Genomic DNA, 11919 nt, shown 5'->3' with positions numbered 1-11919 from the left:
TTCCGTGGAGAGGAACATTTACGAGTTTATTCAATTTTTTTAAGCCTTACCACAGGTGAGGCTGTTTATCATTTGTTTAAAAGAAAAGCATTAGAAGTTGGGGAATATTTCAGGAGTTGTCTGCTACTGTTATAAGGGAACATGAGCTTGGTGTTTTATTCCTGATCTCTCTGCTTGCTCATTTGCATAGACAGAGTGTAGGAGAGGTGCATCATGGGACAGAGCTTGGGCAGTGCATGAGATTGCTTTTCCTTGACTATCTTGAAACTGCACGATAGCAGGCAGTATATTTTCTCTTTTCTCAACATTCCTGCTGCCAGAGGCCAGACGTCACTCTCCTTTTAAAAGGTGGCACCAAGACTCATGCTGCGCTTTTCATAGGGCTTGCACGATATTTGTGCCCGTTAGAGGTGCCCTTAGAAGGTGGCCAATCCTGAGTCAGATTCCTCTCAGGTACACTTGAAGGGGCTCGTTAGTCTTGTTTCAAGTGCCTCCAGCCTAGACAGATCTATACTTATATATTCAGCTTTAATGAAAATACGTGTGAAAAAGGGACTTAAAGTGCATGGCTATTTGCATAGAACAGTGGTGGCTCACAGCCTATCGATTGGAGGGATGGTGGGGAAAGCGTAAAATCGTTGGGGACGAAAGTCCTACAGTGCCACTTCAGTGAAAGCCTGATTCACGCTTCCCGTTCCCCTTGCCCAGCAGCCCCGACACCTCCTAATGAGCTGAGGTGTGTACAAAAAGAATTTGCATATTCCCAGGCAGACACTTGGAACTGCCCACCTTTTTGCTTTTCTGTGCTTTGAGCAGAGACTCTGAAGTTTGATCCTGTTTCCCTCACCGGCCTAGTTCTTGCCCTCTTTTTTAGAGGCTGCAAATACCTCTCAGGTCCTCACCCTCGCAATGATAGGGTCTTTGATCTGGTGCCTCTAACCCCCAGAGAGCCATATTCTAACTTACTCTGGTTTCTCTTCAAAACGAAAAAATCTTTCGCCTTTTACTAAAGATTTCCGTGGAGAGGAACATTTACGAGTTTATTCAATTTTTTTAAGCCTTACCACAGGTGAGGCTGTTTATCATTTGTTTAAAAGAAAAGCATTTGAAGTTGGGGAACATTTAGGAGTTGTCTGCTACTGTTATAAGGGAACATGAGCTTGGTGTTTTATTCCTGATCTCTCTGCTTGCTCATTTGCATAGACAGAGTGTAGGAGAGGTGCATCATGGGAAAGAGCTTGGGCAGTGCATGAGATTGCTTTTCCTTGACTATCTTGAAACTGCACGATAGCAGGCAGTGTATTTTCTCTTTTCTCAACATTCCTGCTGCCAGAGGCCAGACGTCACTCTCCTTTTAAAAGGTGGCACCAAGAGTCATGCTGCGCTTTTCATAGGGCTTGCCCGTTATTTGTGCCCGTTAGAGGTGCCCTTAGAGGGTGGCCAATCCTGAGTCAGATTCCTCTCAGGTACACTTGAAGGGGCTCGTTTGTCTTGTTTCATGTGCCTCCAGCCTAGACAGATCTATACTTATATATTCAGCTTTAATGAAAATACGTGTGAAAAAGGGACTTAAAGTGCATGGCTATTTGCATAGAACAGTGGTGGCTCACAGCCTATCGATTGGAGGGATGGTGGGGAAAGCGTAAAATCGTTGGGGACGAAAGTCCTACAGTGCCACTTCAGTGAAAGCCTGATTCACGCTTCCCGTTCCCCTTGCCCAGCAGCCCCAACACCTCCTAATGAGCTGAGGTGTGTACAAAAAGAATTTGCATATTCCCAGGCAGACACTTGGAACTGCCCACCTTTTTGCTTTTCTGTGCTTTGAGCAGAGACTCTGAAGTTTGATCCTGTTTCCCTCACCGGCCTAGTTCTTGCCCTCTTTTTTAGAGGCTGCAAATACCTCTCAGGTCCTCACCCTCGCAATGATAGGGTCTTTGATCTGGTGCCTCTAACCCCCAGAGAGCCATATTCTAACTTACTCTGGTTTCTCTTCAAAACGAAAAAATCTTTCGCCTTTTACTAAAGATTTCCGTGGAGAGGAACATTTACGAGTTTATTCAATTTTTTTAAGCCTTACCACAGGTGAGGCTGTTTATCATTTGTTTAAAAGAAAAGCATTAGAAGTTGGGGAACATTTAGGAGTTGTCTGCTACTGTTATAAGGGAACATGAGCTTGGTGTTTTATTCCTGATCTCTCTGCTTGCTCATTTGCATAGACAGAGTGTAGGAGAGGTGCATCATGGGAAAGAGCTTGGGCAGTGCATGAGATTGCTTTTCCTTGACTATCTTGAAACTGCACGATAGCAGGCAGTGTATTTTCTCTTTTCTCAACATTCCTGCTGCCAGAGGCCAGACGTCACTCTCCTTTTAAAAGGTGGCACCAAGAGTCATGCTGCGCTTTTCATAGGGCTTGCCCGTTATTTGTGCCCGTTAGAGGTGCCCTTAGAGGGTGGCCAATCCTGAGTCAGATTCCTCTCAGGTACACTTGAAGGGGCTCGTTTGTCTTGTTTCATGTGCCTCCAGCCTAGACAGATCTATACTTATATATTCAGCTTTAATGAAAATACGTGTGAAAAAGGGACTTAAAGTGCATGGCTATTTGCATAGAACAGTGGTGGCTCACAGCCTATCGATTGGAGGGATGGTGGGGAAAGCGTAAAATCGTTGGGGACGAAAGTCCTACAGTGCCACTTCAGTGAAAGCCTGATTCACGCTTCCCGTTCCCCTTGCCCAGCAGCCCCGACACCTCCTAATGAGCTGAGGTGTGTACAAAAAGAATTTGCATATTCCCAGGCAGACACTTGGAACTGCCCACCTTTTTGCTTTTCTGTGCTTTGAGCAGAGACTCTGAAGTTTGATCCTGTTTCCCTCACCGGCCTAGTTCTTGCCCTCTTTTTTAGAGGCTGCAAATACCTCTCAGGTCCTCACCCTCGCAATGATAGGGTCTTTGATCTGGTGCCTCTAACCCCCAGAGAGCCATATTCTAACTTACTCTGGTTTCTCTTCAAAACGAAAAAATCTTTCGCCTTTTACTAAAGATTTCCGTGGAGAGGAACATTTACGAGTTTATTCAATTTTTTTAAGCCTTACCACAGGTGAGGCTGTTTATCATTTGTTTAAAAGAAAAGCATTAGAAGTTGGGGAATATTTAGGAGTTGTCTGCTACTGTTATAAGGGAACATGAGCTTGGTGTTTTATTCCTGATCTCTCTGCTTGCTCATTTGCATAGACAGAGTGTAGGAGAGGTGCATCATGGGACAGAGCTTGGGCAGTGCATGAGATTGCTTTTCCTTGACTATCTTGAAACTGCACGATAGCAGGCAGTATATTTTCTCTTTTCTCAACATTCCTGCTGCCAGAGGCCAGACGTCACTCTCCTTTTAAAAGGTGGCACCAAGACTCATGCTGCGCTTTTCATAGGGCTTGCACGATATTTGTGCCCGTTAGAGGTGCCCTTAGAAGGTGGCCAATCCTGAGTCAGATTCCTCTCAGGTACACTTGAAGGGGCTCGTTAGTCTTGTTTCAAGTGCCTCCAGCCTAGACAGATCTATACTTATATATTCAGCTTTAATGAAAATACGTGTGAAAAAGGGACTTAAAGTGCATGGCTATTTGCATAGAACAGTGGTGGCTCACAGCCTATCGATTGGAGGGATGGTGGGGAAAGCGTAAAATCGTTGGGGACGAAAGTCCTACAGTGCCACTTCAGTGAAAGCCTGATTCACGCTTCCCGTTCCCCTTGCCCAGCAGCCCCGACACCTCCTAATGAGCTGAGGTGTGTACAAAAAGAATTTGCATATTCCCAGGCAGACACTTGGAACTGCCCACCTTTTTGCTTTTCTGTGCTTTGAGCAGAGACTCTGAAGTTTGATCCTGTTTCCCTCACCGGCCTAGTTCTTGCCCTCTTTTTTAGAGGCTGCAAATACCTCTCAGGTCCTCACCCTCGCAATGATAGGGTCTTTGATCTGGTGCCTCTAACCCCCAGAGAGCCATATTCTAACTTACTCTGGTTTCTCTTCAAAACGAAAAAATCTTTCGCCTTTTACTAAAGATTTCCGTGGAGAGGAACATTTACGAGTTTATTCAATTTTTTTAAGCCTTACCACAGGTGAGGCTGTTTATCATTTGTTTAAAAGAAAAGCATTAGAAGTTGGGGAATATTTCAGGAGTTGTCTGCTACTGTTATAAGGGAACATGAGCTTGGTGTTTTATTCCTGATCTCTCTGCTTGCTCATTTGCATAGACAGAGTGTAGGAGAGGTGCATCATGGGACAGAGCTTGGGCAGTGCATGAGATTGCTTTTCCTTGACTATCTTGAAACTGCACGATAGCAGGCAGTATATTTTCTCTTTTCTCAACATTCCTGCTGCCAGAGGCCAGACGTCACTCTCCTTTTAAAAGGTGGCACCAAGACTCATGCTGCGCTTTTCATAGGGCTTGCCCGTTATTTGTGCCCGTTAGAGGTGCCCTTAGAGGGTGGCCAATCCTGAGTCAGATTCCTCTCAGGTACACTTGAAGGGGCTCGTTTGTCTTGTTTCATGTGCCTCCAGCCTAGACAGATCTATACTTATATATTCAGCTTTAATGAAAATACGTGTGAAAAAGGGACTTAAAGTGCATGGCTATTTGCATAGAACAGTGGTGGCTCACAGCCTATCGATTGGAGGGATGGTGGGGAAAGCGTAAAATCGTTGGGGACGAAAGTCCTACAGTGCCACTTCAGTGAAAGCCTGATTCACGCTTCCCGTTCCCCTTGCCCAGCAGCCCCGACACCTCCTAATGAGCTGAGGTGTGTACAAAAAGAATTTGCATATTCCCAGGCAGACACTTGGAACTGCCCACCTTTTTGCTTTTCTGTGCTTTGAGCAGAGACTCTGAAGTTTGATCCTGTTTCCCTCACCGGCCTAGTTCTTGCCCTCTTTTTTAGAGGCTGCAAATACCTCTCAGGTCCTCACCCTCGCAATGATAGGGTCTTTGATCTGGTGCCTCTAACCCCCAGAGAGCCATATTCTAACTTACTCTGGTTTCTCTTCAAAACGAAAAAATCTTTCGCCTTTTACTAAAGATTTCCGTGGAGAGGAACATTTACGAGTTTATTCAATTTTTTTAAGCCTTACCACAGGTGAGGCTGTTTATCATTTGTTTAAAAGAAAAGCATTAGAAGTTGGGGAATATTTCAGGAGTTGTCTGCTACTGTTATAAGGGAACATGAGCTTGGTGTTTTATTCCTGATCTCTCTGCTTGCTCATTTGCATAGACAGAGTGTAGGAGAGGTGCATCATGGGACAGAGCTTGGGCAGTGCATGAGATTGCTTTTCCTTGACTATCTTGAAACTGCACGATAGCAGGCAGTATATTTTCTCTTTTCTCAACATTCCTGCTGCCAGAGGCCAGACGTCACTCTCCTTTTAAAAGGTGGCACCAAGACTCATGCTGCGCTTTTCATAGGGCTTGCACGATATTTGTGCCCGTTAGAGGTGCCCTTAGAAGGTGGCCAATCCTGAGTCAGATTCCTCTCAGGTACACTTGAAGGGGCTCGTTAGTCTTGTTTCAAGTGCCTCCAGCCTAGACAGATCTATACTTATATATTCAGCTTTAATGAAAATACGTGTGAAAAAGGGACTTAAAGTGCATGGCTATTTGCATAGAACAGTGGTGGCTCACAGCCTATCGATTGGAGGGATGGTGGGGAAAGCGTAAAATCGTTGGGGACGAAAGTCCTACAGTGCCACTTCAGTGAAAGCCTGATTCACGCTTCCCGTTCCCCTTGCCCAGCAGCCCCGACACCTCCTAATGAGCTGAGGTGTGTACAAAAAGAATTTGCATATTCCCAGGCAGACACTTGGAACTGCCCACCTTTTTGCTTTTCTGTGCTTTGAGCAGAGACTCTGAAGTTTGATCCTGTTTCCCTCACCGGCCTAGTTCTTGCCCTCTTTTTTAGAGGCTGCAAATACCTCTCAGGTCCTCACCCTCGCAATGATAGGGTCTTTGATCTGGTGCCTCTAACCCCCAGAGAGCCATATTCTAACTTACTCTGGTTTCTCTTCAAAACGAAAAAATCTTTCGCCTTTTACTAAAGATTTCCGTGGAGAGGAACATTTACGAGTTTATTCAATTTTTTTAAGCCTTACCACAGGTGAGGCTGTTTATCATTTGTTTAAAAGAAAAGCATTAGAAGTTGGGGAACATTTAGGAGTTGTCTGCTACTGTTATAAGGGAACATGAGCTTGGTGTTTTATTCCTGATCTCTCTGCTTGCTCATTTGCATAGACAGAGTGTAGGAGAGGTGCATCATGGGAAAGAGCTTGGGCAGTGCATGAGATTGCTTTTCCTTGACTATCTTGAAACTGCACGATAGCAGGCAGTGTATTTTCTCTTTTCTCAACATTCCTGCTGCCAGAGGCCAGACGTCACTCTCCTTTTAAAAGGTGGCACCAAGAGTCATGCTGCGCTTTTCATAGGGCTTGCCCGTTATTTGTGCCCGTTAGAGGTGCCCTTAGAGGGTGGCCAATCCTGAGTCAGATTCCTCTCAGGTACACTTGAAGGGGCTCGTTTGTCTTGTTTCATGTGCCTCCAGCCTAGACAGATCTATACTTATATATTCAGCTTTAATGAAAATACGTGTGAAAAAGGGACTTAAAGTGCATGGCTATTTGCATAGAACAGTGGTGGCTCACAGCCTATCGATTGGAGGGATGGTGGGGAAAGCGTAAAATCGTTGGGGACGAAAGTCCTACAGTGCCACTTCAGTGAAAGCCTGATTCACGCTTCCCGTTCCCCTTGCCCAGCAGCCCCGACACCTCCTAATGAGCTGAGGTGTGTACAAAAAGAATTTGCATATTCCCAGGCAGACACTTGGAACTGCCCACCTTTTTGCTTTTCTGTGCTTTGAGCAGAGACTCTGAAGTTTGATCCTGTTTCCCTCACCGGCCTAGTTCTTGCCCTCTTTTTTAGAGGCTGCAAATACCTCTCAGGTCCTCACCCTCGCAATGATAGGGTCTTTGATCTGGTGCCTCTAACCCCCAGAGAGCCATATTCTAACTTACTCTGGTTTCTCTTCAAAACGAAAAAATCTTTCGCCTTTTACTAAAGATTTCCGTGGAGAGGAACATTTACGAGTTTATTCAATTTTTTTAAGCCTTACCACAGGTGAGGCTGTTTATCATTTGTTTAAAAGAAAAGCATTAGAAGTTGGGGAATATTTAGGAGTTGTCTGCTACTGTTATAAGGGAACATGAGCTTGGTGTTTTATTCCTGATCTCTCTGCTTGCTCATTTGCATAGACAGAGTGTAGGAGAGGTGCATCATGGGACAGAGCTTGGGCAGTGCATGAGATTGCTTTTCCTTGACTATCTTGAAACTGCACGATAGCAGGCAGTATATTTTCTCTTTTCTCAACATTCCTGCTGCCAGAGGCCAGACGTCACTCTCCTTTTAAAAGGTGGCACCAAGACTCATGCTGCGCTTTTCATAGGGCTTGCACGATATTTGTGCCCGTTAGAGGTGCCCTTAGAAGGTGGCCAATCCTGAGTCAGATTCCTCTCAGGTACACTTGAAGGGGCTCGTTAGTCTTGTTTCAAGTGCCTCCAGCCTAGACAGATCTATACTTATATATTCAGCTTTAATGAAAATACGTGTGAAAAAGGGACTTAAAGTGCATGGCTATTTGCATAGAACAGTGGTGGCTCACAGCCTATCGATTGGAGGGATGGTGGGGAAAGCGTAAAATCGTTGGGGACGAAAGTCCTACAGTGCCACTTCAGTGAAAGCCTGATTCACGCTTCCCGTTCCCCTTGCCCAGCAGCCCCGACACCTCCTAATGAGCTGAGGTGTGTACAAAAAGAATTTGCATATTCCCAGGCAGACACTTGGAACTGCCCACCTTTTTGCTTTTCTGTGCTTTGAGCAGAGACTCTGAAGTTTGATCCTGTTTCCCTCACCGGCCTAGTTCTTGCCCTCTTTTTTAGAGGCTGCAAATACCTCTCAGGTCCTCACCCTCGCAATGATAGGGTCTTTGATCTGGTGCCTCTAACCCCCAGAGAGCCATATTCTAACTTACTCTGGTTTCTCTTCAAAACGAAAAAATCTTTCGCCTTTTACTAAAGATTTCCGTGGAGAGGAACATTTACGAGTTTATTCAATTTTTTTAAGCCTTACCACAGGTGAGGCTGTTTATCATTTGTTTAAAAGAAAAGCATTAGAAGTTGGGGAATATTTCAGGAGTTGTCTGCTACTGTTATAAGGGAACATGAGCTTGGTGTTTTATTCCTGATCTCTCTGCTTGCTCATTTGCATAGACAGAGTGTAGGAGAGGTGCATCATGGGACAGAGCTTGGGCAGTGCATGAGATTGCTTTTCCTTGACTATCTTGAAACTGCACGATAGCAGGCAGTATATTTTCTCTTTTCTCAACATTCCTGCTGCCAGAGGCCAGACGTCACTCTCCTTTTAAAAGGTGGCACCAAGACTCATGCTGCGCTTTTCATAGGGCTTGCCCGTTATTTGTGCCCGTTAGAGGTGCCCTTAGAGGGTGGCCAATCCTGAGTCAGATTCCTCTCAGGTACACTTGAAGGGGCTCGTTTGTCTTGTTTCATGTGCCTCCAGCCTAGACAGATCTATACTTATATATTCAGCTTTAATGAAAATACGTGTGAAAAAGGGACTTAAAGTGCATGGCTATTTGCATAGAACAGTGGTGGCTCACAGCCTATCGATTGGAGGGATGGTGGGGAAAGCGTAAAATCGTTGGGGACGAAAGTCCTACAGTGCCACTTCAGTGAAAGCCTGATTCACGCTTCCCGTTCCCCTTGCCCAGCAGCCCCGACACCTCCTAATGAGCTGAGGTGTGTACAAAAAGAATTTGCATATTCCCAGGCAGACACTTGGAACTGCCCACCTTTTTGCTTTTCTGTGCTTTGAGCAGAGACTCTGAAGTTTGATCCTGTTTCCCTCACCGGCCTAGTTCTTGCCCTCTTTTTTAGAGGCTGCAAATACCTCTCAGGTCCTCACCCTCGCAATGATAGGGTCTTTGATCTGGTGCCTCTAACCCCCAGAGAGCCATATTCTAACTTACTCTGGTTTCTCTTCAAAACGAAAAAATCTTTCGCCTTTTACTAAAGATTTCCGTGGAGAGGAACATTTACGAGTTTATTCAATTTTTTTAAGCCTTACCACAGGTGAGGCTGTTTATCATTTGTTTAAAAGAAAAGCATTAGAAGTTGGGGAATATTTCAGGAGTTGTCTGCTACTGTTATAAGGGAACATGAGCTTGGTGTTTTATTCCTGATCTCTCTGCTTGCTCATTTGCATAGACAGAGTGTAGGAGAGGTGCATCATGGGACAGAGCTTGGGCAGTGCATGAGATTGCTTTTCCTTGACTATCTTGAAACTGCACGATAGCAGGCAGTATATTTTCTCTTTTCTCAACATTCCTGCTGCCAGAGGCCAGACGTCACTCTCCTTTTAAAAGGTGGCACCAAGACTCATGCTGCGCTTTTCATAGGGCTTGCACGATATTTGTGCCCGTTAGAGGTGCCCTTAGAAGGTGGCCAATCCTGAGTCAGATTCCTCTCAGGTACACTTGAAGGGGCTCGTTAGTCTTGTTTCAAGTGCCTCCAGCCTAGACAGATCTATACTTATATATTCAGCTTTAATGAAAATACGTGTGAAAAAGGGACTTAAAGTGCATGGCTATTTGCATAGAACAGTGGTGGCTCACAGCCTATCGATTGGAGGGATGGTGGGGAAAGCGTAAAATCGTTGGGGACGAAAGTCCTACAGTGCCACTTCAGTGAAAGCCTGATTCACGCTTCCCGTTCCCCTTGCCCAGCAGCCCCGACACCTCCTAATGAGCTGAGGTGTGTACAAAAAGAATTTGCATATTCCCAGGCAGACACTTGGAACTGCCCACCTTTTTGCTTTTCTGTGCTTTGAGCAGAGACTCTGAAGTTTGATCCTGTTTCCCTCACCGGCCTAGTTCTTGCCCTCTTTTTTAGAGGCTGCAAATACCTCTCAGGTCCTCACCCTCGCAATGATAGGGTCTTTGATCTGGTGCCTCTAACCCCCAGAGAGCCATATTCTAACTTACTCTGGTTTCTCTTCAAAACGAAAAAATCTTTCGCCTTTTACTAAAGATTTCCGTGGAGAGGAACATTTACGAGTTTATTCAATTTTTTTAAGCCTTACCACAGGTGAGGCTGTTTATCATTTGTTTAAAAGAAAAGCATTAGAAGTTGGGGAACATTTAGGAGTTGTCTGCTACTGTTATAAGGGAACATGAGCTTGGTGTTTTATTCCTGATCTCTCTGCTTGCTCATTTGCATAGACAGAGTGTAGGAGAGGTGCATCATGGGAAAGAGCTTGGGCAGTGCATGAGATTGCTTTTCCTTGACTATCTTGAAACTGCACGATAGCAGGCAGTGTATTTTCTCTTTTCTCAACATTCCTGCTGCCAGAGGCCAGACGTCACTCTCCTTTTAAAAGGTGGCACCAAGAGTCATGCTGCGCTTTTCATAGGGCTTGCCCGTTATTTGTGCCCGTTAGAGGTGCCCTTAGAGGGTGGCCAATCCTGAGTCAGATTCCTCTCAGGTACACTTGAAGGGGCTCGTTTGTCTTGTTTCATGTGCCTCCAGCCTAGACAGATCTATACTTATATATTCAGCTTTAATGAAAATACGTGTGAAAAAGGGACTTAAAGTGCATGGCTATTTGCATAGAACAGTGGTGGCTCACAGCCTATCGATTGGAGGGATGGTGGGGAAAGCGTAAAATCGTTGGGGACGAAAGTCCTACAGTGCCACTTCAGTGAAAGCCTGATTCACGCTTCCCGTTCCCCTTGCCCAGCAGCCCCGACACCTCCTAATGAGCTGAGGTGTGTACAAAAAGAATTTGCATATTCCCAGGCAGACACTTGGAACTGCCCACCTTTTTGCTTTTCTGTGCTTTGAGCAGAGACTCTGAAGTTTGATCCTGTTTCCCTCACCGGCCTAGTTCTTGCCCTCTTTTTTAGAGGCTGCAAATACCTCTCAGGTCCTCACCCTCGCAATGATAGGGTCTTTGATCTGGTGCCTCTAACCCCCAGAGAGCCATATTCTAACTTACTCTGGTTTCTCTTCAAAACGAAAAAATCTTTCGCCTTTTACTAAAGATTTCCGTGGAGAGGAACATTTACGAGTTTATTCAATTTTTTTAAGCCTTACCACAGGTGAGGCTGTTTATCATTTGTTTAAAAGAAAAGCATTAGAAGTTGGGGAATATTTAGGAGTTGTCTGCTACTGTTATAAGGGAACATGAGCTTGGTGTTTTATTCCTGATCTCTCTGCTTGCTCATTTGCATAGACAGAGTGTAGGAGAGGTGCATCATGGGACAGAGCTTGGGCAGTGCATGAGATTGCTTTTCCTTGACTATCTTGAAACTGCACGATAGCAGGCAGTATATTTTCTCTTTTCTCAACATTCCTGCTGCCAGAGGCCAGACGTCACTCTCCTTTTAAAAGGTGGCACCAAGACTCATGCTGCGCTTTTCATAGGGCTTGCACGATATTTGTGCCCGTTAGAGGTGCCCTTAGAAGGTGGCCAATCCTGAGTCAGATTCCTCTCAGGTACACTTGAAGGGGCTCGTTAGTCTTGTTTCAAGTGCCTCCAGCCTAGACAGATCTATACTTATATATTCAGCTTTAATGAAAATACGTGTGAAAAAGGGACTTAAAGTGCATGGCTATTTGCATAGAACAGTGGTGGCTCACAGCCTATCGATTGGAGGGATGGTGGGGAAAGCGTAAAATCGTTGGGGACGAAAGTCCTACAGTGCCACTTCAGTGAAAGCCTGATTCACGCTTCCCGTTCCCCTTGCCCAGCAGCCCCGACACCTCCTAATGAGCTGAGGTGTGTACAAAAAGAATTTGCATATTCCCAGGCAGA

The 11919-nt window shown here is 45.3% G+C and overlaps 11 non-coding genes across 11 annotated transcripts; all 11 read left to right on the top strand.

Moving 5' to 3' along the window:
* The first annotated feature begins 962 nt into the window (after window positions 1–962).
* On the top strand, window positions 963–1077 carry LOC147661023 (U5 spliceosomal RNA). The gene has a single exon (XR_015306048.1). It is a non-coding gene; the product is annotated as a U5 spliceosomal RNA (small nuclear RNA).
* Window positions 1078–1975: 898 nt separating this feature from the next.
* Window positions 1976–2090, top strand: LOC147661022 (U5 spliceosomal RNA). The gene has a single exon (XR_015306047.1). It is a non-coding gene; the product is annotated as a U5 spliceosomal RNA (small nuclear RNA).
* An 898-nt stretch (window positions 2091–2988) lies between these two features.
* LOC147661021 (U5 spliceosomal RNA) lies at window positions 2989–3103 on the top strand. The gene has a single exon (XR_015306097.1). It is a non-coding gene; the product is annotated as a U5 spliceosomal RNA (small nuclear RNA).
* Window positions 3104–4001: 898 nt separating this feature from the next.
* Window positions 4002–4116, top strand: LOC147661020 (U5 spliceosomal RNA). Its single transcript, XR_015306096.1, has one exon. It is a non-coding gene; the product is annotated as a U5 spliceosomal RNA (small nuclear RNA).
* Window positions 4117–5015: 899 nt separating this feature from the next.
* Window positions 5016–5130, top strand: LOC147661019 (U5 spliceosomal RNA). Its single transcript, XR_015306095.1, has one exon. It is a non-coding gene; the product is annotated as a U5 spliceosomal RNA (small nuclear RNA).
* An 899-nt stretch (window positions 5131–6029) lies between these two features.
* Window positions 6030–6144, top strand: LOC147661018 (U5 spliceosomal RNA). Its single transcript, XR_015306094.1, has one exon. It is a non-coding gene; the product is annotated as a U5 spliceosomal RNA (small nuclear RNA).
* Window positions 6145–7042: 898 nt separating this feature from the next.
* On the top strand, window positions 7043–7157 carry LOC147661017 (U5 spliceosomal RNA). Its single transcript, XR_015306093.1, has one exon. It is a non-coding gene; the product is annotated as a U5 spliceosomal RNA (small nuclear RNA).
* Window positions 7158–8055: 898 nt separating this feature from the next.
* Window positions 8056–8170, top strand: LOC147661016 (U5 spliceosomal RNA). The gene has a single exon (XR_015306091.1). It is a non-coding gene; the product is annotated as a U5 spliceosomal RNA (small nuclear RNA).
* An 899-nt stretch (window positions 8171–9069) lies between these two features.
* LOC147661015 (U5 spliceosomal RNA) lies at window positions 9070–9184 on the top strand. Its single transcript, XR_015306090.1, has one exon. It is a non-coding gene; the product is annotated as a U5 spliceosomal RNA (small nuclear RNA).
* Window positions 9185–10083: 899 nt separating this feature from the next.
* LOC147661014 (U5 spliceosomal RNA) lies at window positions 10084–10198 on the top strand. The gene has a single exon (XR_015306089.1). It is a non-coding gene; the product is annotated as a U5 spliceosomal RNA (small nuclear RNA).
* An 898-nt stretch (window positions 10199–11096) lies between these two features.
* On the top strand, window positions 11097–11211 carry LOC147661013 (U5 spliceosomal RNA). Its single transcript, XR_015306088.1, has one exon. It is a non-coding gene; the product is annotated as a U5 spliceosomal RNA (small nuclear RNA).
* Window positions 11212–11919: the final 708 nt, after the last annotated feature.

The sequence above is a fragment of the Lissotriton vulgaris genome, unplaced genomic scaffold (genome assembly GCF_964263255.1).
Source record: "Lissotriton vulgaris unplaced genomic scaffold, aLisVul1.2 SCAFFOLD_10620, whole genome shotgun sequence".
NCBI lineage: Eukaryota > Metazoa > Chordata > Amphibia > Caudata > Salamandridae > Lissotriton > Lissotriton vulgaris.
The sequence above is the reverse complement of the archived record's forward strand: the minus strand, read 5'-3'. Positions and strand labels throughout refer to the sequence as shown.